The sequence below is a fragment of the Anopheles coluzzii genome, chromosome 2 (assembly GCF_943734685.1).
Source record: "Anopheles coluzzii chromosome 2, AcolN3, whole genome shotgun sequence".
Lineage (NCBI taxonomy): Eukaryota > Metazoa > Arthropoda > Insecta > Diptera > Culicidae > Anopheles > Anopheles coluzzii.
This window is the reverse complement of record NC_064670.1, coordinates 35055083-35082973: the sequence shown is the minus strand read 5'-3', so window position 1 is coordinate 35082973 and position 27891 is coordinate 35055083. Positions and strand designations below refer to the sequence as shown.

Here is a 27891-nt window from a genome sequence, read left to right as displayed (position 1 = left end):
TGGGTGAAGCGACGTGGGATTAACGAATCTCGCTCACGCTCTGCTTTCCTGCCTCGGTACGGGGGGGGTGAAGATTAAAAAGCTAGTTGGGGGTGGGGCGAAAAAGCTTACGCTCTCATCATCCCGGGCAGCGAAATGTGATAAAGAGTACGGCTAATTACATTGCAAAAAGGGGGTGAAAAGCTGTTCTGCAACGCGCAAACAGATACAAACAGCACAGCATGCTTAGAGAGCAATTCAAAGAGAGTGTAATAATGCGATTGGTGATACATCGCATTAAAGCGATTTAATTTAAATTACGCCCTGTAGGGATTTTAGCGCACGAGTGAAGGAAGTCCCCGAAGGAAGGAGTTTTATTTTGTTTTGCGCCGTAGCTCGACAGTTAATTACCCATCCAACCTGGTCCTTTTCGGGCGCCCACGGGAATCGAAAGGAATGTCGGTACTGGAAAGTGGTGTGAATAATGCCAAAACAACGCCACAAATCCGTCGACTGTCACTCAGATATCGCGCCATTTAAATCAAACATTCCGAACCGTCTGGATGCAACCGGATTGCCATGCTGCAGTCACTGCACTAATTTAGTTATCGAAATGGAAATGCACACACACACACACACACCGACATCGGCAAACCCACACACAGTTGGGCAATATTTCGAGTGCTGGTGCATCATTTAGCAGCCATGCCAATGCACGTGTTTGGCTTAGGCGACCCTTTCCTCTGACGGGCATATTTGATTAATTCGCGTGTGAAAATCAACAGTACACAGAGAGCTGGCACTTTCCCGGTAGCAGAAACGCACAGACACACACACACACACCGCACACCCTTTAATGGCCAGTTTTGTTTGAGTGTGTTCTACCAAAACCAAGCCTACAGATAAATAGCGTGCAATAGGACCGATGCTGCTGCTGCTGCTGCTTTTCTTGTGCTTGTTTGCCCTGCCACCTAAAGCTGCACCTGGAAATGTCTCCACTCTACCGATACCGATCTAATAAATCGTAGCAGCGCGAATGCGAATCTCGAAAATCACGTCGAATTTCGGCTGCTGCTGCTGCTGCTGCAGCAACCAGCGAACCGTCGCAAAATTCAACAAATCATGAACAAACAGCCATATATCTTACCTGATCCGATGCACTGCAGTATATCGGCCACTTTTGGGCTGTGCTCGGGGTGAGGTGTGTGTGAGTGGAACAGACAGGCAGGTCAACATCTGTTTTGCCGTGCCCTGGCCTCTCATCTACGCCACCTCTCTCGCACCGCTTTGTGCTGCAAGGGATTTTCCTTCAACTGGGCCCGCTGCTGCTGCCCCGAAATTCTGCTTCATCGGAGCGGACAATTTGATTTAATATTTGCTGTTCGTTTTAACCTTTCACTTGTGCGGGATTTTCGCAAACCCCAACGCTCACTACCCGCCTCCAACCACCCTATCCAGCATTGGCAATTTCGCAACGCCAGGTTTGCGAAGCTGCAGCGCCAGCGCGTCCCTGAACAGCGCGCCAGCCCGTCAGCAGATTTCGCCAGACTGCATTTTATGGCCGGCTATATTTGTTTGGTGCGAGCCGGGATCGGTAGGACAAATGGGTTGTGTTTGTGCACAGCGTACGGCGGAGAGTTTGAGGCAAGTGGGCAACTTTTTTGTCGACAAAAAAGCAGTGGTTTGGTGCCGGGCACAGTAGGGCAAAACGTTGACAAAAGCAGAACGAAATCTCAAAAACGACATAAAACATTTTTCTGAATTTATGGAAAGATTGTTGCTTGAAGGATTTTTCTAAATTATTTTCAACCTAAACAAAATAATTTAAAACAATTATTTCCTTTTTAACGAGTTAATAATAACCAGTTTTGAACTTGTATTTTAATTCTTTATTATTGTCATCGATTTTTTCGTAGCACTGTTTTTTCCTGCCTTTTGTACTGTTAATATTTTCACACGAAAAAAGGTTCTTTTTAATTTAAACATATTTTAAAAATAACTGGTTTTTTAATACGATGAAAACTCTTACACAAAATTCAACCACCTATATACTCGCTATTTCTTCGATTCCGTAATATTCTTTTCCATTATTCCTGAACCTAAAGACGGAGGTCAATGCAATGCCTTCATTTATACCGATCTGCCAATGCTCTCCTCGACCTTTGCTTTTATTCGCTTTGCCTGCTAAAAGCTAACGAACGCGATAATTCCAAAGCCAAACGAAGCCCGTCCCGTTGCGAATGATGGGAGCTGTGGGTCCATTTTATTCCATTTCCCAAATAGATCCGGTCTGTTGTCGGTTTTATCGTCTGTCCCTTAAAAATCTGCCGAAAAGGAGATTTTTTGCTTAACTTGGCATCCATTGCCGTTCCCCGAACTGTGCTAGCCCGAGCTGTGCTTGGTGACGAAAAAGGTTGTGATGAGGACGCGTTGATAAGCTGTACGGGTGTGAATGTGTGCGTGTGCGTGCTATCGTTAGTTGAGAGCCCCTGTACGGATACGCCCCTGTACGAAAGGGTGGCTCAAAGCATGCCCGGAAGTACGTAAATATTGCTGATGAAAATTGTTCCCACTTACGGCTGGCTGGCTGGTTCGTTTCTTTCCACCCGGACGTGCTTCGGCTGCCAGAAAGCAAGACACAACATTTTGGTGGACGTGTGTGCCGATGTCTTTCCTGTTGCCTGAGTTAGGCCTGAGAGCTAACGAATGGCCTGCCAGCGCATCACATCATTTCGTTTTCTGATGATCGATAAATGAATAACGAATCATCTGCGTGCAGCTGTGCGTTGGGTCTTTTGATTTGAAATGTTTCCAATGTCTAGCAAGCAACGGCACACACGGCCAACGCACCCTTCCGAAACACGTGCCCGTCCTTATTGGTAGGATGGTTTGCCGTGCCGTTGTGTTAACACATTATTCATCCGTTTGTTTGCATAATTAATACATCCCTACTTGTTTACCAGGCAGGAGCAAGACGGGTGGCAGGATTTATCCTTAGTTGCTCTCGCTGACTGAATCCTTTCGCCGAAGCCATAACCCATTTCCTGCTGTTCCCTCGTTAACCGAGCGGCAGTGGTACACGATCGATTCCCTTCGTCTCATCGAAACTTACTCATCGTACGGATAATGTTGATCCTTTTTTCCTTCGTCTCAATTTGCTCAATTTGCTATCTAATTATAGATTTCGTGAAACCTTTCCATTGCCATCGCACTGCACAGTGAGCTTAAGCAGGTGAACATATGTGAGCAGTAATCTTTCCCGGAAGTGTTGTATTCCCCTCTTTACGGTGTCATGGCTGATTGGTGTAGCTTATATGGAATCAGTTGTTGTTTCAACGACTGAAGTGAAGCGAATGTAAGCTTCCAACTATTTTGGTTTGTGAGCAGACGTTTTGCTAAGTATTTTCCGGGTTATTTTAGACAACGCGATCCTCAAACTGGTCTTGTCGAATGAATATTGTTATACAGTTTTCTCTGTCCTATTTTTGTGAACAGATTATCTTTTAATTGCATTGCAAAGCCTGTAGAATCCACCATCACGTACATTAACGCTCATTGTAATATCATTAAGTGAATTATATGTAGTTTTAGCTGTAGCGCTAATTAATCAACCTTTATGGTGATTTTCAAGGACTCACATAATTTTGGAACACTTTCTTCACTCTTTCTTGTGGGAAATCACGAAAAAAAGATATCCTAATGATTCGTTGAGTTTAAAGGTATGTGATGGTAGATGTCTATTCAAATACTTTTTTTCAAACAATAATTGCAACCATATTGAACATAATGGTCTAACAAAGTATGAGGAATATGTTATCTCGAGAATGAGATACGTTTTTCCATTCTTATTTCTCCAACGTTACTACTTCCTCGAGTGCTACAATTTAACTCGCCAGCTGTAATAACCCTAAGGTAAACAGGATGCTTACGAAAACTACCACGACAGACGAAGGAAAGCGAGAAAACAGATGTAAACCACGTAACCATTCGCACCAGATAGCACTCGCGGCAAAAATGATGACGTGCTCGCGAACGTGCGGCCGACATTGATTGATTTGTTCGTTAGTGTTATTCAATTGCCCTACTCCGCACGAGCCCGTACACGGAAAGGCGAACAAACTTTCCACACACCCAGAGTTTACATTCCATTTGTCATCAATGTGTGCACCTTCAGCCCCATTACGCCTGATCCTTTTCCCCCACTCACGTGGTTGCGTGCAAAATGATGAATTTTCCCTTCGAGTGTTTGATTGGTTCGGTTCGGTAGTTTGGCTGGTCCCGTACTTTCCTGCATACTTGCCTTTCGATCATGCTATCTCTCTCTTTCCCTCTCTCTTTCTCGCTCGCTTTCTCGATGTGCTTCAATTTTTCTTGTGAAACCACTTCCCGCACACACGTTGCTTGCGTTGCCCGACGATTCTTTCTGCACAAAAGTACCCATCTCAAGTACGAAAAGCGCACCTTGAATCGGGTAACGAGTGTCGGTTGTTGGAAATTTCATTTCCACTTCGGCTCCCTCTGCGTTACAATTTCCTGTGTCACTTAGCCAACTGGCGGGGACGAATGAAGGGGCAAGGAGGGCTGGTTTGGCAAACTCTTTTCCGAACCGCGAACATGGCAGGCTAAAAAGTCAAGAGCGTGACACATTTTGATTGGAAACGTGCACTCGGTGAGCAGAATGGTGAAGTATTCGCGTGTCTTTTTTTATATTTTTTATTCGCTCTTCTCTCATCATTTCCTATTTTGCCGCCTTCAAGTGGGCGAAACGAATCAATATGCGCTCACCTCACAAAAGGGAACTGGAAGACTGGGACGTGCTGAAAAAAAACGTAGAATCTGTCAAGAGTTTGCTCACTAACCGCATTAATTTTCCCAACCGGAAACTATTCACCCGGGCTAGACTACAAATTGAAAACTTCCTTCCTGGCCGTGTTCTTGCCTCTTTTCTTGCTCATTCGAAAACAGAGCAGCGTATCAGGTCGGTGCATGTGGAAGGATATTGAGCAAGAGTGGTAGAGCAAAAGCGATACAATTTTCCCTAAATAGGTGCAGAACTTTTGCTACACTTTTTTGTTGTCAGCTCCATCCATATTCGCTCGTACGAGCCAACCTGTCGAAGAGTATCAAAACTCAATTCACCTTAAAGCCGGCTGCCACTTATTGAAATACCAATCAAACTTACCAAAGCTGGCAATTCACAGCCCTCTTCGAAACGCGCTCTCCCACACAAGCACACTCATTCAATCGATCGATTGATCCAACCCAGCCTCTCGGATGCATGAAAAGCCCCCGTTGGTGAGAAGGATTTTGGAGCCGATGGGAGGACGCATTCTGGCTGCTGCCACCCAGCCAGCCCTGCCAAAAACGGTGGCATTGTTGCTCGAGCGCTTGTGTCTAGTTTTGGCGTTGTTTTCTTTCCTGCTTTTTGTTTGCCACCCCTATCCCCACTCGCCTTGCAGCAACCGGCAGAGCTGAGTTTTGGCAAATATTTACACTAAGCTACACACCCTCACGTGATGCTAGATAAAAAAAGGATTGCAAATCGTTTTGGTGAAGGCACCAGACCAGGCAAAGGGCACCCGCGTGGGCGTGCAATCGAATCTCCAATCACAGAGCGGCACAGGCTCTGCGCCTTATTTGTGCCAGGCGCCAGCACCGGCTCCGAGCGCTTGCCCCTGGCTGCTTATTGATCTCTCGCCACATCACGAGCTTCCAAATCAATTTCCGTTTGGCAGGTTCATAAGCTGCAGGATTCGGCACCGAGGGTTCGCAACAGTGATCCGTAAGCATGGCTGCTTCTGTGCGGTACTGTACGCTCGGATTGGATATGCGCCGATGTCACACACATCGTTCCGAACGAACGAATCATTATCCGGAGCGTGTACGAACGGTCCGGGTTTGCAACGGGTGCTGATGGGTATTGGGAGCTCAAACGAATTGTTATTGATTTGCAAGTGCTGGCGAGGCTGGCGCTACTGCTAGAGTATGCTTGGTTGGCTGAAACGTATGATTCCAGCAGTTCGGTTTCATTGCTCAACGTCCCAATGGATTGGTGCGAGAATACTACAGCCAGCTAGCGCACACACACACAAAAGTTCAAGTTCGAGCTGCTTGCTCTCCTTTCCGACCCACCATTAAAGACCATTTTTCAACGGAAAAACTTCAACCGGTTCGGGTGATCGTTAGTGACAGACAGAAATCCTTTCCCAGCGTCTGGACGGTTCTGGGGCGACACCAACTTTGTATGATTTATTGTATCTGGTGGAGCAATCGGAACAGACCTGGGTGAATCGCCGGAAGAAGAAAGGTCGACCCAAGACGATATTATTTGTGAGGCAAATATACTTAATTATGGCCATTCGACGCAAATGCGACTAACAAATGGCAGCCATGCGAAGGGGTGTGTTTTGTCCCGTTGAAGGATTGTCAGATATTAACGCTTTGTTTGTAATCTTTCATGCAGTTGCTAACAAGCAAAGCTATAGAACGATCATATCAACAGCATCTTCTTGGAAGTTAGGGTGATGAAACACTGTTGATATAATGTTCAATTATGCAACAAGAATAAGCTATTCTCATTATTGTTTCTTCGTGTTGCACAGGGAGTCTTAAATTAAAAAATAAAAATAAAAAGCATAGCTCGAAGCTCAAAGGAAACTTAGAAGGTATTAATTAGTTATATGGCTAGCCATTTCTAAAGACACCAAATAGAAGATGAAGAGCTTTACTAGTGTCAATACCGCTTCATTTATCACGATTTACTTCTCAAAACTTCTTAACTAAACGAACGTTAAGTTTTATCGTCATGATTGCAGTCTGTCCGTTTTTGAACGCAAAAATGAGGTTGAAAACATAAATAGACTCTGCCGAATGCATTGAATACTCATTTATGTCAAGGACCACTTTTTCCATTCCAAACAGACCTGTTTAAAGCCTACCCAACCCGATCTCTTTCATTCTGTTGCTTTAACATCCTTTTATTTACCCACAGAAGGTCAGAAGATGTTCTCTTTGCACTTTGCAAGTTCAATTGAAAGCTACTCAACCTTGTGCCAGTCTAGCGAGCACTGCTTAAATTTGAACAGCACTCTTGAAGAAATTCAGTCCACAAACAGCACCCCAAACCCTTGTTTGTGGCCGAGGTATATTGACACTGTCAGCATGATTACCGTAAAATGTTATCTAGAAAAGCCGGCAGCATCTGCCAAAACAATTCACTTTCATTTTAAACATTTTTGTACCCCGCCTGTACGTCGCTACGCACCGCTTCCGATCGTGTACGATCCAGTTGCACGCTGCACTGCACGGAGGTAAGATGGCCCGTGGTCATCCTTAGCAAAAGTGTCCGCCTTTCTTCGTGCGGCAGTGGTGCAAGATCGAAAAGCAAAAGCGCAAAAGTGGATGAAGCTGGCACGCTTGCACCGATTGCACCCCAGCAAATACTTCAAACCCAAGAGTGTGTGTGAGGGTGCTTTGTTGGTCTTTGTTTGAGGAGGAATGTTAGTTGCAAACTTGCTGCTTCAACTTTCCCCACATACCGCGCGTCCGAATGGCATCGATAGCAGGTTACTTCTTGCGCAGAGCATCGTTTACTTAAAGATTGTTTGAATAAATTGTGCGGGTTGCTGGAGCAAACTGTCTGTGTTCCCAATTTAATCTACCGCCCTGTGGCGCCGTCATGAAACACTTTACTGTTCTTGAAAGGCTTCCCTGCCAGTGATGTTGTTGTCGTTGCTGGTGCTGGTGGTCCTACAAGAGCATCACCCGTGCGCAAAATCTTCTTCTTGGAACTCAGGCGGGGCTGGGCTGTGTCCTATTTGCAAAGTGCACCGTGCTTGACAAAGAATGCCATCAAATGGTGGACGATTGCCTTAAATCTTGATTCGTGCGGAAATCTCCAGTTACCGCAAGTGCGCCTCCCACTCACACAAGTGTTGCACATCTTGGCAGAAGAACAAAGGCAAACGGCAGTCGGTCCTAGTGAAAGCCTACGGGCACTCGACGGTAAATGGGACACGGTACACGGTAAACAGCGATCGGTACCAAACGAGCCGCTCAGGACACGAACAAGATGGGCATTTATTTGAGTTTTACTTTGCCCGAGCCGTGGCCAAAGGTGTCGTACCTTTCCTTCCACCGAAGTTGAAGATCTTGAACTGGAGAAAAGTTCCAAACCACTCCGGTTCCAGCTGGCCCAATTGCGTCCCAGGGCAAGCACCCTTCTTGCCTGCACCCTATCTCGCTTAGCTTTACCACCTTGCTCGACATAAAACTGTTCGCTTTTATTCCCATCCAAAGTCCGCCCGAGTTAAAGGAGATCTTTGCTTGCCGTCGGGAAGGAGGCAAGGTGGAAGTGATTTTTCTTCAAACCCCCCTGTACTGCTACACTTTTACGACACAAACGGCATGAAGATGCTTTGGCTCGGAGCACCAGCGAGTAAAAGGGCAGCAGCAGCAGCAATTGCAAAAGACGAGACAACAAAAAGCTGCATGAAAGAAAGGACACCCGGACAGAAAGGATAACGCGACGGAACAAAAGCGAAGCAAACAGAGAGTGAAGATGCGAAAGAAAAAACAACACACACACACACACACACACACACACACACACACACACACACAAAACGAGCCCCCCGTAAAGTGGCGCCTCGCAGCGGGACAGTCGAGTGATAAATGAAGAGCTTAAATGGTTTGTTTTATGAAGATATTTTATGAGTGAAAGTTTTTCTCTGGTGCGCATCTTTGTTTGTCCCTGTGCTGTAGGACACCTCCTGTCTCCATTCTTTTTGTTGTTGTTTTGTTTGTCCGTTTGTTTGTGTGATGAAACGCTCTCGCTGCTCTTTTCACGTTCCGGGCGCGTCTTGAAGTGACAGTTTCGGGACAGTCGTTCGGGGTTCGTTTACGCGTACCTGACAGGACCCACGGTACTAAACCGTGTACCACCACCGAGCTCCAACCCACCCAGCCGAGGGGCGATGGGCACACTTACACCCACACTGGATTACACTGCCCTCGGCCATCTAGTGCCAGTGTCATTTTTGCGTGAAGAGTTACCCAACTTTTCCGCTACCAAGCAAACGGGTGGAACGCAAGGGCTGGTGAACGCTGGGGGAGGGGGGAATGGTGAGCTGGGCAAAAGTTACAGTCACCCAAATCGGAGCTTCGAAACGAAACGGTTTTGACCGTGTTTAGCCCAATGTTTGGATAAGCGAGCAGAAGTTGGAAAGTTATTATTAAATGCTGAGTTGGGTTGAGAATCGTCGGTGGGTCGAGCTTGCTTTTTTTTCATTTTCCCTTCGCTCCGTTCCCGAGGCTATGATACGAAACGCAAACAGCGCACCGAAAAAACAATAGGACCCAACTCTAATCCGTTTCATCCAAATCTTATCCCATGGCTGGGGCCTATCCCTTTAATCCCCATTACACATTGTGCCAGCGGTGAGGGATGGTGGCGGGACGGTCAAGGAGAGCTAACGGGGCAACAAATTTCACCTACGATCGATACTAATTGAATTCATCCCTCCTTCCCCCACCCGGCGTAGCTTCAAGGCACATGATTTGAATGCATAATTTGGGCCATAACACATTGCTGCGTACACAGCGGGCAGCATCGGGCACTGATGCGTATGGAAAGGACCGCTACTTAATAAGCAAAGGCTCGAACGGGGTGAACGAAAAACTAGCCAGCTATATTTGGAGCTAATGCTGGACGGGCATGAGGTGCGAGATAGTTTAAGATCTAGGCAGCAGTGTCTACCCACAAAGGTAGCCGAGGGGGGGGCGGGCAAGGGTCATCCGTTTTAATCAGATTTCATTTCAGCATGCAAATTAGCTTACCTTCAAAACTACACGCTCGCCTACCGGGCACTGCTATGACATTTCTTTGTTCTTTTTTTTGCGTTTTGATCGGAGTTGAATTAAGCTTCGGCTGCCATAACCCAAGGCAGCAAGAAATGTTTGGGCTCGGTGAAAGGGCTGCCCGGGCGCCGTTCCTTAATTGGTCCGGGCGGGCTCGGAAACTATCCATTCCATAGAAGACACACCGCTTTCACACGAAGCGTCCCTTAATCCAATGATGCTCTCGATCCCCGTTCCGTTACGAATGTATATTCAATACGTGCAGGTACGCCAGCGTCCAACGTCCAACGTAAGATAAGACGATCCAGCTGGTACGAAACAACACAAATCCAACAGCCGAACGGTATGTAAGCCTGCCCGGTACGTGCAAAACCCAATTGCAGCAAACTACCGGTATCTTTCGTCCGCGTTGGAAGGACAGACTCAACAGATGATCCCTATTTCGTACTCCGCAGGCGGACACCGTACACGGCAGTGGTCAGCAGTACCTTTCCCATCTTTGGGTTGGTAGGCTGGAAAGAATTAGTTTCAAGTTTATTTACATAAATTACGTGCAGCTGCAGTGCACGACCATGGGCAGCTAGCTAGCTACAAAAAAAAAACATGCCAGAAGGTATGTCCAGCCTTCCCGGGCCAAAGAACAGCCGTATTCGTTTCAATTTTGGAGTGGTCTAAAAGAAGGATTGCGTAGCAAAAAGCCTGCCTGGCGGCAAATAGTCGTACTGGCAGCATACACCTTTAAAACTGTGCTAAACGTTTATTAAACACTCGAAGCGAAACGATGCTGCCGTTCACCAGTGTGCGTTTGCTCTGTGGACGGCCGTGACAAAGACGCAGGACGAGGACGACTTTTGTGCAGCATCATTAGTAGGCAAGTGGTCAGCAGCAGGCATCCTTCCCTGTGATGGTGATCATTTTGTATCCCGTCCAGCAATCCCTCCCCCATTTCACGAACGGTGGTGCAAGTGCAATCTAAAATATGAATAGATTTGAATTATTTGACGTAATGGATGGAACCGGCGCGTGCCGGAATCCATTTTCCCAGCTTCCATTATGTTGTCAAACATCTGCTTTTGCCAAGGTACGTGTGTGTGTGTGTATGCCGGGTTTGGTTATTGTTTTGCTCGGTGTGGATTCTTTCCGTGCCTTCCGGGCTACGGGCTACAAATCCCTCCCAGGTAAGCACTGCGGCGAAGTCCATCCATTGTGCACGATTTGTCCCACCCTGTCTCTTGCCGCTCGTTTCGCCCTATCACCATCTTGACTGCCGCTTCAGTTCCGTCGTACTGCATGAAGGATTTAGTGCAGCTCAGCCCGTGCGATGGATAAAGTGCATTCCACCGGCCAGCGAGAGGGATCTCGGGGATACCACTATCCCTAGTACGTGATGATCCGCGCGACACGGAACGTTCCTGCCGCAGGTTGAACGTACACGGTCCACGGTTACGTTTGCCAGCCGCTCGACGGCCTTGGTGTGAGATTCCCGGGAGCATTTGAAACATTGCAAATTTAACTATCGTGACCATTGGTCAGCCGGTGCGCGCACGGTTGCACCGGTTCCGGTGCCTTTCCGGCCCTGCTTTCCGGTACGGGGGAAGGGTGGCAAAAAAAGAAGGATAGCACTACCGGGCACCGAGCCAGAGTCTCTGGGGGTACTGGCGAAAAGAGCTTTGCTTTGATGATGGGGGTAACGCAATGCCTGCTACATTTGTGCCCTTTTTTGGGCTACACTTTCGCTGCACGGTGCACGGGTCCGTGGAGAAAACGGGCTTCCGTGCATCGTTTGCGTGGGACGGCGTAAAAACTATAGGCTAAATCATTCGGAATGATTCGGAACAGTAGATAAATCGGTGGCCATAGACTGGGATCGTTAAATGCTATGGTGGAGAGCATGAATTACCTATTTCTTTATGAAAATAAGTGAAGATCTTCATCAACAAACCTTAACAACACAATACATTGTTGAAAAACGTGTTGGGGTCAAAATAGTTTTGCTTCAGTTCTGTTTTTTAAATGTTCATTATTTGTAAACTTTCAAAAAAATAAAGATATTATGTTTTTAATGATAATAATTTCTTTATTTGTTTTCTTTTATCCTAGATTTTTAAACCAGCTTAATCTTACAAAAAACATGATAACAATGCTTTAACTGTGTTGTTTCACGTTTGTTATGAAATAAAAGTTTTACATAAAACAAACAACATTTTTAAACCTAATTTCTAATAAATTATGTTGAAGACATGCTAGCCCTTATGTCCTGTTTGGATGAAAAAAGACTTGTTTCAGATTCTCAAAATTTATTTTTTTTAATTTAAATTTGTCTATGCCATATCAAATTTCAATAGCCCCATAACAATATCTAATAGTTTAATATAATTAACTATATTTATTTTCTTGGTCAATGTTGAAAACAAACATTAGAGTTTTCAAACATCGATCGATAACGCGCAAAATCATTCTGCATCACATAATAATACAAATATAGAAAATATTTTTTTTATTTTATCAGCATATATTTCTTACCAGTATTTACGTCTACAGCTTGTTCATCGGGTTTCCCATTGTGGCAGCCCACTTTTGGATTTACCTGTCAAGTGGGTGCATTCGGTTACCGGTTTCCATGCGCGCACATACACTCACGTACCTTCCCAATCGTTCTCCCTAATACCACCAACTTCGTTCTCCGGTGGTCGAATGGTGATTTTTCAAATGTATATTTTTTACCCTCCCCCTGCATCCCGGACACTTGCATTCTTTTTTTCTTCATTCCTTTCCTTCTCAGTCACCCGATCGACCCTGGTGTACGCAAACGAAGCGAACTACCGTCCACCGTCCACAGAGCGAACAAAAACGATTTTCCTTTCGAGCGGGCAGAACCATCGAGCTGTATAAAAGTACATCAATATGCAGACTGGAGCGATTACTGCTTTCAGATACGTGAAATGGAATAATAAATAAGCATAAATCCAATGATGTACGATGTGCAACGCCCGCGCCCGAGCGCACGTTCCTCCATTTCCGGAAGGGAAACGTAGCGACCTTAATGGCAAGCGTGAGGGGTCGGAAACTAAGTGGAAAACTATCGGATCACACTCGCATCACGGCATGCGAGCCGCTTTTGTTAAGCGGTAGGAAAGGTGAAATTAAAATAATTCACTATATCAACGGATTATAACGGCTTTTACCGTACGGTTTCAAGGTGCCTGAGTGTGTTTAACGTATCCCTTTACCATGGGCGTGAGTTGCAAGTGTAACTTTTCTAGCTAAGAGAGTTTGTTCGCCTTACGTTCAATCCCACAATCCCACACTATCAGTGACGCTAGTTTAATTAAAACATTTACGACAAATTGTTCGTTGTAACATTTTATTGCCTATGCTACGGGGTGCGTTAGCCTGTGAGAAAGTGGACGCACTAACAAGCTAAAGCAAGCGAGATAAATTTCGCAACAAATGCTCAACAATTACGGTTCGCATTAGGCAAGCTTTTATCGAATCAGCCGTCCTAATGCGGACAAGTGTACTACAAGTGTGAGCGCCTTTGCGAACGGAATCTCCCTCTCTCCAATCACAAGCGGAATTTGCGCCGAAGTGTTATTCGCTTATCGCGAATAACAAAATGAGCCCGATCACTAACGACGGGTGGTCAACGGAAGGGAAAAAGGTAAGGAAAGGAATGGCCCACTCAAATGGCCACTCAGCGCTGCCGTTATCGATGGAGTGTGAAATCTTTTTTGCATATTATGGCATATCCAGCCGAGCCAGGACGCTCTTGACCAAGTCCAACCGAACGAGGGCCGCGTAGCACAAGTCTTATTCCCGTCCCGTCTTTAACTGGGAAAACTGGTCAAACACACACCCACACACACAATCAACTTGAATGTGAGGGGCTCGCGAAGAAGCAGAAGCATAATTTTCGTTTTGGCCGGGCGCCATCACAAGCGCGGAAACAATAGACAAAGAACCGACGAAAAGAGCGCTCTCGACTGGTTCAAGGAAGACGCGAACGAAAACTCCCAACGACGATGGCATCGTGGCAAAGCATGGGCGCATAAAAAAAATAAATAAATAAAATATGAATTTCCAAATAAAGTGGATGCGTCCGAAGGGCCGTAGCTTCTTGCCCGGGGAGGTGTCAGCAGAATGAATCGTTTGGGGGGAATAAAGCTTCCCAACCTCAAGCGTACTCCAGCGACCGAACCCGGCTGCCGGCGTACAAATGAAAGTATAAATAAATGAATAAATATTTATCCGATAATAGCGCACTCTCGGTACTCAGCGAAAGCTGAATATAGACACACAGACACAAACGACAACACTGTGCTTTTTTTTTTGGCGTTTGCCAGAATGTTTTCCCAAGCGTACGGTTCGGTTCGTCGTTTCGTTGCACAAGAAGACGGAAGCAACATTTCCCACCCTGAAACTAAGACTAGACTGAAGGGGCAAAGACAGCGCATTCAAACGGTTGATCCGCCTTTCCACCACACCAAAACGATATCAGTGGAGTGGAAAAAAAAACTAATACAGCTTGACTCCGTCTTATGCCGCAACCGTTCACAAATGAGCATGAATTATAAAAGGATCTGCCGTCGCGGAAGGCTCCTCTTCGCACGCATATTGGACGAAGGCAAAGAAACCTATTGTGAGCAAAGATTTCATCAAGCACAGATTGCCACTTAATAATACAGCTTCACCGATCAGCAACCGGTGGGGGTAAGGTTCACCGAGGGACTTGTTTGCATCCCCAGTGAAACTGTGGCAGGAGAACACGCGGCCGAAATTCGCGACCGAATGCCATTGGAAAGGTGGTGGAATACTGCCGCTGGTTGGAATGGTTTGTTGTTTCCTTTTCACAACATTCCTACCTTAATGAGGTAGGTGCCAGTGGTCCATTGCTTTGCATTCAATGGTAGCAAATGCACCCCGCCCAAAATGTGTGCACGTGCCAAAACTATGCTCACTAACGCTTGACCCAGTTACAAATCGTATCCTGCATTCCCGTACTTGCCCAATGTACTCTAACCCCTCGAACAGCATGCCGATGTTGTGTTTCCTGTACTGCTGTTGGTGCTGCTGGTTGGCCATTCAGCACTCGCCACACGTGGTACGGGCACGTACCAACGGACAAGAAACAAACGTATCGGTCCATCTAGCAGCAGCAGCAGCAGCAGCAGTCCGCAAGGCCTCGAGCTTGCCAATAAGCGGTCGGCGCCGGCTAATCACTTAACCAGTGGTATCCCCGGGACAGTTTGAAATTGAAATGTCGCCCATTAATAACGCTGATGCATGTCGTTTGTTCTGTTGGGGCGAACAACGCGGCCCAGGCGGCCGCCTGCCTTTGTCCACTGATGTCTGATGCATACATGACATGCTCCCGCCTCCCGTCTGCGTCCACTGCACACCTTCCCTTCTACCCTTCGCTTTCACCCCGCTTTTTCGAGAGCGAATCAGTGTGGGCGTATGTGTGTGTCAACCGTAGGGCACATTGGTTTGAAGATTTCTGGCCACCCTGGGAAGCAAGCCTCGGTCAGCTGCCCTGATGAAGGCATGGCCGGCCGCTTTGCCGTTACACAACACGACACATAAACCATAAGCAAATGGCAGTGCTTCATAGTATCCCATCGGTGCAGTGAGTGGTGAAGGTACAGGTGGTACTGTACACCACTACCACGACCACCGCCAGTGGTGTTCGGCGACAAATCCAATTTTCTTGTGTCACATTCATTCTCTGCAGCAGGGCGCACGGCCCGTTGTCAGAACAGTCGATAAGAGTCTTTCAGCGTTTATGTATGTGTGTGTGTGTTCTGGACAAACACAGTGGAAGGGAGTAACGAGGACAAAGGCGTTTCGGTAGTTTGTAAACTCATTTAAAAACCTCGGGACTTAAACCATGGTACGTTCGGGCCGTTACGGCTGGTACGAGCCACACATGCACGGGAGGAGCAACTATCGACCGAGTTCAAAACAGCAACAACAACAACGAAAAGTGCTAACACGAACGGTGCGCAGTATGTTTTTACAGTTCATTGTACCCCTTTCCAATTTGCAAGTGTGAAGGTAAACGAACCAAACTGTTGTGGATGTGGGTTGAAGCTTATTTTTTTGATAGTAAAACGCAACGCAACCCAGTGCAAAAGTTGATGCGAGTTGGATGGTGCTTGAAGCATAAATCATGCTGGAGATGGGAAAGTTTTGAAATGAAAATTGAATTACGAATCAAAGTACACTTCAAAGTGATTTGATATAAGCTGTACAATTGTTTTCCGATTTCAATTAATAAACTCAATTGTGGAGATCTCCAGCCACTATTTTTCCAAAGTCTAACATATTTTGTTACACTCAAAGAGCTCTAAAGCTACATTTTAAAACATGAACTAGACATTTATTTAATCATCTTCAAATGCAATATAAAACCAATAAACATTAACCAGAACATAGAGATGTCCATCAGCAAACGCATCTAATGTTCCATGTTAGCGTCACAGACAAAGTGCAACAAACCAACCAAAAACAAAAAAAAAGACACTCTCACTCGATTGCCAAAACCACACTTTCCTGTCCGTCAAACAAGGAATGACAACCACATTTCAACTGTCAACGAGCGCTAAATTAATAGGTTTTGCCGGAATTATTGTTGCACGAACGATTTACGTCGCTCGCCACACACACACACACACGCATCGGTGCTATACAGTTACAGACCACATCAAACGCAGCCTGTCCGATCAGTTGCCCAATCGATGCGGGGCTTTGTTTGCGAATCGCCATTTCCAATCGGGCAAAGCACTAGCAGCGCACTGAATAATTAATTGAACTGTGGTGCAAAAATGCTTTTTACAGTTTTAGATAAATATTTAGACGAAGGACAAAATGCAAACCTGCCCCATTGGTAGCTTAGCCCGGCAAGCGTGTACTTTACGCATTACACGTTTGTAGCTTTAATGCAACTTTTCTGCCCGGAAATCGTACGCCATGAAACAAACCGTTAGCCACGCACTGGCAATGGCGTCCCAGGGAGAATTGCCTTCATGGCTCAATAAATAAAGCTGGATAAAAAAATTACGACCTTTTTTCAGCCTCTCGCTCCCATTCTCTTCTCGCTTCCTCTTGATGCTTATTTTTCACATCTCGTTGACGATGGGAGGCATTGGCTGGGGATGGCTGAAATCCCTGCTCTGTGGAAAGTGGAGCAAAAAAAAACGGTGCAACTGTGTGCGTGTGTTTGGAGTTTTACATATCCACGCACACGCAGAAGCTGTGACAAAAATCCCCTTTTCTGGCAGTCAAACGGCACACAAACAGAGCGAACAATTTATCACCCAGCGCCGAGTTAAACTGTTGTTGCGTTGCGTTTGAAATTCGATCTAAAGGCCCGGGATACGCATTCCCTTTTTCTACGCTGCCATTTCGAGCCCTAACCTTTACCGGCGAACAAGTGTCCTGCGAATGACAGTTACCTGTTCTTTTGTTTGTTTATTTTTTGTTCAGCTTTTATGCTGTAAATCCCATCTTCCTAGAATGACAGTTGTTGATACGTTTGATAAACCTGCCCGGTCCAAATACGGTCATTGCCGTCGGAATTTCACCTTTGCCGGACATTCGTTTACATTTCGTGAGCAGCGCTGCAACGCGGAAGTGAGGCACAGTTGGAAGGCGATTATGCTCCCCCTCCCCCGTTTGCAGAAACCAATAACCGCGCCCGAGCATGATGTAAATTAATTAAAACTACAGGTGCCGGTCTGTCGGTGCCGGATTGAGATTGGAAAGTATTATCGGCAACCGTGGTGCAAACGCGTCTCCTGCGCGTTCACACCACAGATACCGATTGTGAGCGGAAGCGGTACAGGGTTTACATACCCCACGCTCATACAACGACCCAACCTTTAACGTCACCATTAACGGCACGACCTCCCGGGGGTGCACTGTGCTGCAGTGATTTGCAAAGGTGCGTGAGCAGGGGAGGGTGTTTTCGCCTTTGCTTTTTTAACGTCCCATTTCTTTTTTACTCGCCGGGAATGTATGTTTTCATTCTCCCCTTTCCCCATTTTATCATAGCAAGCTTGGTTGAAAGCGTGGCGCTTGTGGCACAATTGAAAGTGACATGAGAGAGACAGAAAGTGAGAGAGAGATAGAAAGAGAGAGAAAGAGAGGGATAAAACCCGGAGGCGTCAAGCGGTGAGATATGTAGATTAAAAATGTGCCATAAAAAGCAGGCATAATTTATAGAAGTTTTTAAATTAAATTTTTACCTCGCAACGATGGGCATGTGTGTGGCGCCACATGCCTCAACATCATGATTACGCTGTCAGGAAGCCAAGCACCGGGAAGGTAATCGAGCTTTGCCCTCAAAACGCCAAAGGGTAAAATAACCAACCCATCTCCCCTGCCCTCGTATGGCGATCGTAGTGATGGTGCGAATGTAGTTATGGGGAAGGAAAAGAAAGCGTCAGCCATCAGCAAAACGTTGCCGTTCCGTTTTGCCATCGTTACATTTAACGATTTAAAAGCAAATTGCTTAAACGAATACCAACAACTTTAGCAATAACATTCACTTTCTTTAATTACATCATGTTTGACTCATTCTTTGTAGTTTTAAATCAACGCTTGTTTATTTAATTTGAATTTATGTAAATATATTTGTTTGTAATAATGATGGATCTATGGAATGTTTTCCTTTCCATGTGAACCTTGAAATACATATTTCCTTTTAAAGCACAAGATAAAGACACGTTTAAGAGACGTTTATCTTTTCATACAAAAAAAAACATCCAATCTCCTTTAAACTGAGATTTCCTTCACCGTTTGCAGCTCTGCATTGGACGTTGGTTTACAGACTGCTGCCATGATTCATACAGTACGCGCAGCATAAAGGCTGGCTTATTCTTGTCAAATATGTGCTACAACTGATTTTCTATTGACATTCATACGTGCAACGCCTCCGCACACCGTTCGTGAAGTGGTTTCAGGATGTTGCTCTCTCATTCTCTCTCTCTCTCTCTCACCCTCTTTTTTGTCGTTCTAGCGACTGTCCAGACACACTCCCACGCTTGTTCGGTTTCTCTGTTCCGAAAATTGCCAAATCTCAATGCTCCACGTTCCTTGAAATCCTTTCGTCCCGCTCGGACTAAGGACGAGCCATTTTGCCTTCACCATCAGCATTTTTTATTCTTTCTTTCTTGCATATGCTGCTCACAGTTTCATCCTCCCAGTACACGGGCTCCTTGTTATACCGGCAGGGATTTTGGGAAACAGTGTTGCTAGTTGAATTTGCAGAAGCTTTCGTGCTCAAATTGATACCTTCTGCACGTGCACGGTGGTGGTGGTGGTGGTGGGTTTTCGCTCGTTGTCAGTACCAGCCCAGCCCGCCAGCAATCAGCCAACGGATCACACGAAATGGCTTCTAGTCAGTGCATGAAACAGGTTTCAGCAGCGCTCGAGACGTCAAGTGCAGCCGAAAACAATTGTCTCGAAAGGAGTGAAGCACAGCTGCAATTTTTGAACCAAAGTTTCGTCTAATGGTGGTTGAAACAAAATTGAATACAATGTTATTTTCCTGCACGTTGCTTACTTATTTTACTCGGAATGGTATAAGTAGTAGTAAATGTTGAATTCGAATATTCGAATAGAGTAATTGTAATTTGATTTTTAAATAAGCTTTGAGCTGCGATTGAAATGATGTAGCAAAAAACTATATTTATTATTACATAGGCTGTTTAAAATTTTATTAAAAGGCGAGAAAACGTTTATATTCGAACTTTGTTTAAGGCTTTTGCTTAAACGGTTTATTATATGATGATGCTAAAAGTGACAAAATGCTTAAATTGTTGCAGATTGTACCAAAATTCAAAAATTACTTCAATTAATCTAGCGATGATCCCTATGGGGTTCACACAGAAATTTTAAATAAATTTTTAGTTGCCAGTTCCAGGGAAATGCCCTGTAACCAGGGAATGTATTTTACGAATTTTTAATTGAGCAACTTAACTGCTCAAGTATGAAGCAATGTAATCGAGCCTATATTGCTTATTGTTAGCAAATATTTTAAATAAATTGCCGCTCTGCTTTGGCCATTGCTGCTATAGCTGTAATGAAAACAGCACACTGCAATGTTGTAATTTGATGCTGTACATACGGAGTAGAAAGCAAACGGTATCGACACCTACTCCTAGGTGTTCTGTTATTAGTAATGAACTGTTCATAAACTGTTGTCTGTTTGTAATCAACCGTTCAATAATGGAGTGTAATAAATTGTATCTACTCTCTAATTACTACTCACACCCGTTACATCATATTAACAGCATTCATTCAATACGCTTCATTCATAGCTGTACGAAGGCATGTGCATAAAATCAAAGAAAACTCATTTTCCTCCACCGGAATCCGATTAATAAAGCAAACACGAACCAATCTCTCCAACCTCAACAAGCTACGTACGGGTGCGAAAGGAGCTGTAATTTAAGCGAACAAAGCGAAGCGCCACTAAAAAAACAACAAAACTGCACACAAAGGGTTCATCACACCGTGTGTCGCCCATTGTGTCCGGTGTGGATAGTGTGTGCCACCACGGTGGCCCTGCTCGTCAACCGGGTGACGGGTTTCGCCGCGATCAGGTTCCACGAGCAACCGGATGCCGTTGGCAACCCACAACACAATGGCCCGCACCGGAAACAGAGTGGCCGAGCCGCCCGGGCAAGACGATTCATTCATTCCGCTCAGGCTATCCATCACACTCGGGGGAAATTTATCCATTTCATGCTCCATCCAGTGGCGAACGGTCCCTTCCGGTGGGCGCCCGAGCACAAAGCGATGGCTGTAGCGATGGGTGCGAAGCAGATAATACACCACCAGACCCGGCGCGCGAGCGGGGGCGATGATGATGAGATGGTGGTTTTGTGTTAGCGTTATTATCGTCATTATTATCGCACTATCGACAGGCGGGAAAGGTCCCGAGTTGCCAGTCTTGTTTCACTCTTTGGCGATGACTTACCCACGCCACAAAGGGGATGCTGAGTGGGTTTGTGTGTGTGTGTGTAGGAGTGAAGGTTCACTCTTTCAACTTTTTCCCTACATCTTATCCTATCTTTCGTTTAGTGACCTGCACTCGAACATAGTGTGTCGCTGGCCCAGTACGCGCGCTATGCGAGGGCCGAGGTTGTGGCATTATGTGGGACAGCTGCTAACGACATACCGAAAATAGTGCTTTCATCCGCAAACCAGCTGGCAAAACATGAGCGCGGTTGGACGTAAGGGCAAGGATAGATAAAATGCCACCACATCCGCCAGCACATGGAGCTGGTTTCAACCTCGGCTCGGTGAAGGGGCCGGATTGCTTCTTGTGCGAGTGGGTTCAAACTGCTGCGCCCGTGGATACCGCTGATGCAATAACCCACATACATGCAAGCTTGTGGAGCGCAGGGCGTCTAGTTGAAGTGCACCTGCAACGCTTCATCAACTGGTTGTCTCAATTTTCACAGACATTACCCCGAACCATTTTCGTACGGAGGGCGGAAAAGCTCGCTCGCTTTGAACGAGCATCACGCGCTTCAGGTGGCTTCTAGTTACGGGGTAGAATAGATCAGCATCGTTTTTTTCTTCTCTCTGATAAGAGACACTGAGCTGCGGGTGGCATCCTTCTCGTCTAGGGCTTCACAGTGAGGACGATACACTTTGTTCCGTTCTATCGTTCACTTGTTCACACAACAGAACGCTTCTCATGTTGATCTTGTGTGGAGTGAAAGTGTGGTATTTATGCGATTCAATAAACGCATCCAGGAATGTTGAATATTTTTCAACATTAGTTTAACAACTTTGTATTGAATTTACTTCGAAAAAAGGCAAAAGCTACGCGTTCAATGCCGCATGTCATTTAACAATTTACTTTCTTACTTTGTGCACGTTTGAACAATAAACGGTGGCTGATGTAAGCTCACCCATGATACTTAATTCATTTTTGCAAATGTGAGCATTAAGTTGTAACAACGTTTAAGAACGAACTAAACTGTTCGCATCAGTGTTTTGCACGCGCTTAAATGAGCGTAAAATTGAGCTTTCGTCTAACATTTGCAGCACCCGCTTCTCGATCAATATTGGCGCCTTACCGCGATAGTTCGCTCGAAAGCGCACGATCCGATCCCTAATCATTTAATTCATCGTTTGTTCTAGGCTTGCCTCATTATGATTTTGCGACTCTTGCTAAAATGCCGAGAAATTCCGCCGGTACGGTTGTGCAAACGGCACGGTTCATGTTTATCTTCAACCCAGCGTAACATCACGCCACCATCGCTGCTCGCAAACTCACAAGGTTACGCTCGTTAGCTCGAACGGGCAGGAACCTCCAATTCATCGTATCTGTCGCTTGACTCCTATTGTAACCGTTCGCCCTGGGTCGCCCACCCAGTCGTGCGGTGCAGAGCTCGCAGCGGAATGAAAATTTCTTTCCACGCCCATAATCATTCCGCACCAGTTTCTTCTAGTATCTGATAATGTACCGAAACTCCAGCACCGACGCGTTTTATTGCCGCAGTTTCGGTGCCGTGGCAAGCAAGTAAATCACGTTGTTATAGTCGCTAGGTGGAGTGGTTCCTGTCGCCGTTGTCTTCGCTGCCGTCGTCTCTGCCGAATGTGGCACGGCACTGCGGGCACTGGGTGCGGGCAAAACATTGCTGATCTCTGAAGGCAACACCGTGCCCGGGGCGGGGTCGAGCTACCGGCGCAGGTTGGAAGTGACGGTTTGGCCCATAATCATCTTGTTGACTACTGTTGCTGTCTCGACGCCGGCACACAAACTTGTGCACCTCTTGTGCGCACTTGAGCACAAACGTGCGGTTTTCCAGTGCCGCGAAAACTACCCAACTTCATAAACTCTTATGATCGTGGTCGCGCACACTCCACTCGAGGGGTTTTCTCATCATCAAATTCAACGCCTTCGCCTAGCACTATTGTCTTCGTGCGTTGCCTCGCAGCTTCGTTTTGCTGGTTTTCGGCAGAGTGCTGGGGCGCCGCCACAACCAACCCTCGGCTACGGCAGCTTGTGGGACGGTGTGGACTGAATTATTTAACAGCAGCAACAAATAAATGCACCAACCATGGGATGCTTCGCAGATGCGATCAGATGGCAAACAGCTCGTTTGGCACTTGTTTGATCAGGAACGTCATTTGTTTCAGCAACGATTTTGCTGGTGTGGTGTGCTTACGTCATCTACGATGCTTGCCGGTTTGTGAGGAATAAAACTTTATTCGTTTTCAGGATCCGTTTTGGGGAGTTTTTAAACGTTCAAAAATAAATGAAAAAAAAAAGAATATGATGGAGGCGCCTGGTAGCTACAATGGTAAAATTACATACGCTCTTGTGTTTACTGTTATGTTTACTCTTTAAATTTACGAAATTTATAAACTGGTTTTTCTATTAACTTTTACAATTTACACAACGCTTTGTTTCTGGCAGTTTTCTGCTAAATTATGTCGAAAATAGCAATACGACGTTAGATGGAGACGCATGGTATCTGACACACTAAACTTTAAAGTTAAAAATTAAAATGAACGATCTATACGTCTGCAGGAGAAATTTTCATGTGTATTATACTTGCCAAAAAACGTGATTGTTCTTATTTTCAAACTTCAAAATTAAAAAAATACTTACCAACTACGTAGTTTTATCAGATTAATGAAAATGATATCAATAAAACTAGATTATATCCAAGCTATCACCGTAAACCAAACACTCACCCCGAAGCAAAGTAACATAATGAGAATCCAATTTTTCCTTGTCAGTATCTACTGATGCTATATTTTCCATCACCCAGAATCGAAAAATCCATACCAAATTACTCATCGCACATTGCTGAAGTACGATGAAGTACGGGAGAGAACAGTTAACAAAAAAAATCTTCTCCCTAAGTAAATCATTACACCGAGCCCCGAGTACAACAACGCAATTCAACAGCGGCGTTAAGTATGTATCAACATTTTGACACCCTAAATCTATCGAAATCAATCACGCGACTGTCACGACCCTCGCTACCGAGCGCTGCCGGCGAGAGAGAGTGAGAGAGGAAGAGAGAGTGAGGGTCAACTTTTTACACCCGAACGCCTTACAGCTTCAATATGCCAAAGGCAGATGGATGCTAGCGTACAAAGGCAATCCTCGCAGTGACTACAACGATGATAACAAGAACGCGCCGAACACAGCACAGTGATGATGATAACTAGCACTGTGAATCCGGAACGATCGATGGCTACTCGTTATGCAGATCACGTTCGGAAATCGCTAAATCCAACAGAAAGGAACGGTAAGAAAGCTAAAGAAGGAGCGTTTTTCAAAAAGATTTTTTTCTGCCTTTCCTGTTTGTTTGCCGGAAACAAGCACGAAACTTGAAAACCGATGACGATGGTTCAGTGGGCCACATCGAACGCAGGGAATGGAAAAGTAATTCTGTTGAAAACAGTGGAGCTACGAAGGATGCTACCGATCACACAGTCGACAATTGTAAATTGTGTAAATCGATTGGAAAATTTGAAAACATTTCCTTCGTTAAAGGCTCTGGTCCAAAGTACAGAAAGATGCTTCCGATAGCAAAAGGAATGATTATCAGGTTAAAAATAAAGTAAAATTTAAATAATGTGTATCAATTAATACTATTTTCGTCTTGTTTCGTATGCATTATCTATCAACTGTCCCCTCATGCACAAAACAAATGTATAGTTTTTTTTTTCTATCGAAGTTGGATTTGCCATCTTTTATAAAACCCAGATAACATTATCAGCTTGAACATTCATATAAGTAGCTATTTAAGATAATTTTAATTCAATTAAGATTTTTTTTTTATTCGAGATGAACCCCCTCTTGGTCGGAACAATCGGAACAGTTTGTTTGGAGGGCGATGTGTTTCCAGATGAAATACGCGTTGCTGCTGTTGCAGTCATTAAGTTAACTATTTCAATTGTAATTATAATAGAAACATATATGATATCACCACTGTTTATAACAGCGGTTTGAATTTATTTCCAAATTTATTAAAAGCTTTGCTGCTTTGCAAATTTCGGAGAAAAAAATTATGATATATTTTTTTTTATTTTTAAAAATGGTTCTATGAAAAAACGTATTGTTTCTAATGCAAATTGTCATTGTTAAAAAAAACTTCATTTATATTCGTGTTATGTATTGTACTTGTTCTTTTCGATCTCATGAAAACAACAACTTACATACTCGATCGAATACTGTTCAAGGATGAAGTGATCTTCATTAGATATGCTCAAATCATAGATCTTGTTTGTGTTTATGGTCATAGTTGAGTACTAACACTTCGAGATGCTCAATCGAACAGCAACATTCTGTTCATTAATTTCAATTTAATTTACAAACGTTACAAAATTATCGAAAGTAATAATGTTACATGAATTAGTTACTTAAACCAATTTATTAATTTATTTCTTTATTAATTTGTTAATTAGATTATTTATTTATTTAAATAAAAGCTATAAATCATTATGCCTAAATAACTAAATGCTTACAATGCACATATTAAATGTAAGGCCGTAGAACTATAAGTTGACTAACGGACTGATTGAAATCGGATTGAATTGTCTAGCTTAAACAAAGCTATAAATGAATGAATTTAGACAAACTGTACTTCGGTGAAAAAAGTCAATAAAAAAAAATCTTATTTTACTAATTTCAAAACCACCCGCTATATTCCTACTGACACAAAATCAAATTTAGTTTCAGGTCCCATCGCACTAAACCCTCTCACAGCCCAGCTTAAGTAATTGACCGGTAGCGGTTTGCTTGTAGTTAAACGATTTCCTGTCCACATCCAGCAGCAGGCCTCGATAGCATCAACAATCCGCATAGCTGAAGCCACAGTTTACCGCCCGGAACACCCAGGCTATTTGCTGTCCCAAAACAGCATCAAAATAATGCAACAACAATCCCCCGAGGCTAGCAAACAACAATTTCACCCTCTTCTTGCTGCGGGTCGAATCAACTATTTTAACTTGTGTGTGTATGTGTCCGTGGTTAGCTAATTTTTACCGCACACTTCCGCTCTTCGGCAATGCGAGTGGGGATCAGGAGGGCAGGAACGTGGTGCCTGTTGATGTGTTCGGCCCTCGCTGCCATATCTTTTTTGTCCAGCTTTTGATGCATTATTCGGTCTCTTGTACCATTCTGCTCCTGGCGCTTGCCAACAACCGCATACGATTGTTTGTACGTGTATGTGTGTATGAGTGTGTGTCAGCAATTGCACTCATGCCACCACAGTGCATGTGCTCCATCAGCTCACGGACTGGTAATCGTCCGCCTCACCAGGGGCAAACCGTTGACGGGGGACCCCGTTCGGCGCTCTCGAAATGCTTGCAAGAGGCACACCCGTGAACCAATGAACTGGCCATCGCTCGTCCTATGAATATGCATGCACGGGTACTTTATTCACATTGCTGCATAAAGCTCACCGAGTTTGGAGGTTCCGATTCCCGCACGTTTCTTGCCAAAAAAAGGCCCCTCCTCTGCATTGGACCGAATTCACTTTTTCTGCACACAAAAACACACATACTGATAAAAAAAAAACATGCCGAGGGTTTGGCAAAGCTTGCTATATTTTATCCTGATCCTATTTTGGTACCGGTTTTGCTACCTTTTTCGTTTCGCTGCTAGTTGCCTGTACTCCATTTTTTACTGCGGTTCCTTTTTTTTAGAAGGATGAATATATATATTTTTTACCATTCCCAATCTCGATGTTCCGCATTCAGTGACGTGAAACTTCTACGTGCTGTGGCGACCCGTCTGCATCCATTATGGCTATTTTTGTATTCTGTTATAACTGTTGGAATATTTTTCGCTTATTGTGTGTATCTGCGTTTCCGTCTTTCTTTTTTTCGTAGTGCGCTACATTACTTTGCATTTCTTGCTTTTTTGTGTGTGTTTGTATGTATATGTGTGTGCTTTATTTTAACTTCACTGCAACTGCACAACAAGTTTAAACTCAATTGGCTTCAGTTTTTTATAAGTTTTCCCACCATTTGTAGAGAAACATTCGGCCAAGCTGGAAACAGTTTTAATGAATAAGCAACATTGCTACCATCCCGGCACCAGGCGTAATGGAGGAACAGAAATAAAAGCAATGAGCAATTAGTAAAGCAAGCCGTTCGCTTAGGATCCAGAGAGAAAGTGTATTTTTTATCAGTCAGCAAACAATTTAACTTATACTTATTCATTGCTGGTTTGCATGGTCTTATCGGATTTTCCATTTTGATGTCACCTTGCGAAACGTTTGGTGTGTTTAGCAAAAAAAGTTTCAAAGTGTGTGTTTTTTTTCTTTAAATTCATTTTAATCAGACGTTCCTGTGAGGAACAATTGATTTATATGGAATGATTATAAATATTACAATCCTTGCAGTGTTAAGAATTTCGGTGCAACAATTTAGCTTCATAAAAGCATTCCAAACCATTGTCTTTTGCCGTTTACGCATTTTGCCAACAGAAGTGTCTTAAATAATTGCTTTTTGCCATCAACTCAGCAAACGTGGTTTCCTTGCCGCGTATGCTCATTTTAATGCCACACACGTACGTTCCCAAAACGTACACACTCAGATTGCTGCCATCATATCCAATTTAGAAAATCTAGCTCACCTTCAAAGACAAGTGTTTAATATCACCGTGCTGTAGCATGCGTAAGAGCGCAGGGCTTTTCCGACACATTCACTCGTGTATGTGCCACCTGCCTACCAACACCACCGAACGCACCTACGCGCATTTTCTCACAAAATTCGCCTGCCCACGCAACGCAACTCACCGGGCACAGGGTGGCACAGGTGCAATATTAAATTGTCTCTGGGAAAAATGACACAAATTCGTTTGAAGCTCTCTGCGCGACAGCAGCTTTGCTGTGTTCCAGATAAAGATGGCTTACTCAGTGCGGCCCTGCCCTACTCTTCACTAATACTCCGTAATAAGCAGCACTGAGCGACGGTAATACTTTATACCCACGAAACAGAACCTAAAAGCTTTCTCCAATGGATCGGAACCAGTTCTCCGGTAGGGTGTGCAAATAACAAACCTTG

The 27891-nt window shown here is 44.7% G+C and overlaps 1 protein-coding gene and 1 long non-coding RNA gene across 4 annotated transcripts in view; one reads left to right on the top strand and one right to left on the bottom strand.

Annotated features, from left to right (window-relative positions):
• The window catches only part of LOC120948094 (uncharacterized), a 139657-nt gene that overhangs the window by 17190 nt on the left and 94576 nt on the right, over positions 1–27891 (top strand). The window lies entirely within an intron of this gene.
• LOC125906410 (uncharacterized) overlaps positions 1911–27891 on the bottom strand; it is a 56805-nt gene continuing 30824 nt past the window's right edge. The window contains exons 3-4 of one of the 2 annotated variants that reach the window (XR_007451789.1): positions 4765–4796; positions 1911–4601 (exon numbers count right to left, since the gene is read on the bottom strand). This is a non-coding gene — a long non-coding RNA (uncharacterized LOC125906410). Of the gene's footprint in view, positions 4797–27891 lie in introns of both variants that reach the window. The other variant, XR_007451788.1, reaches the window with a different exon arrangement.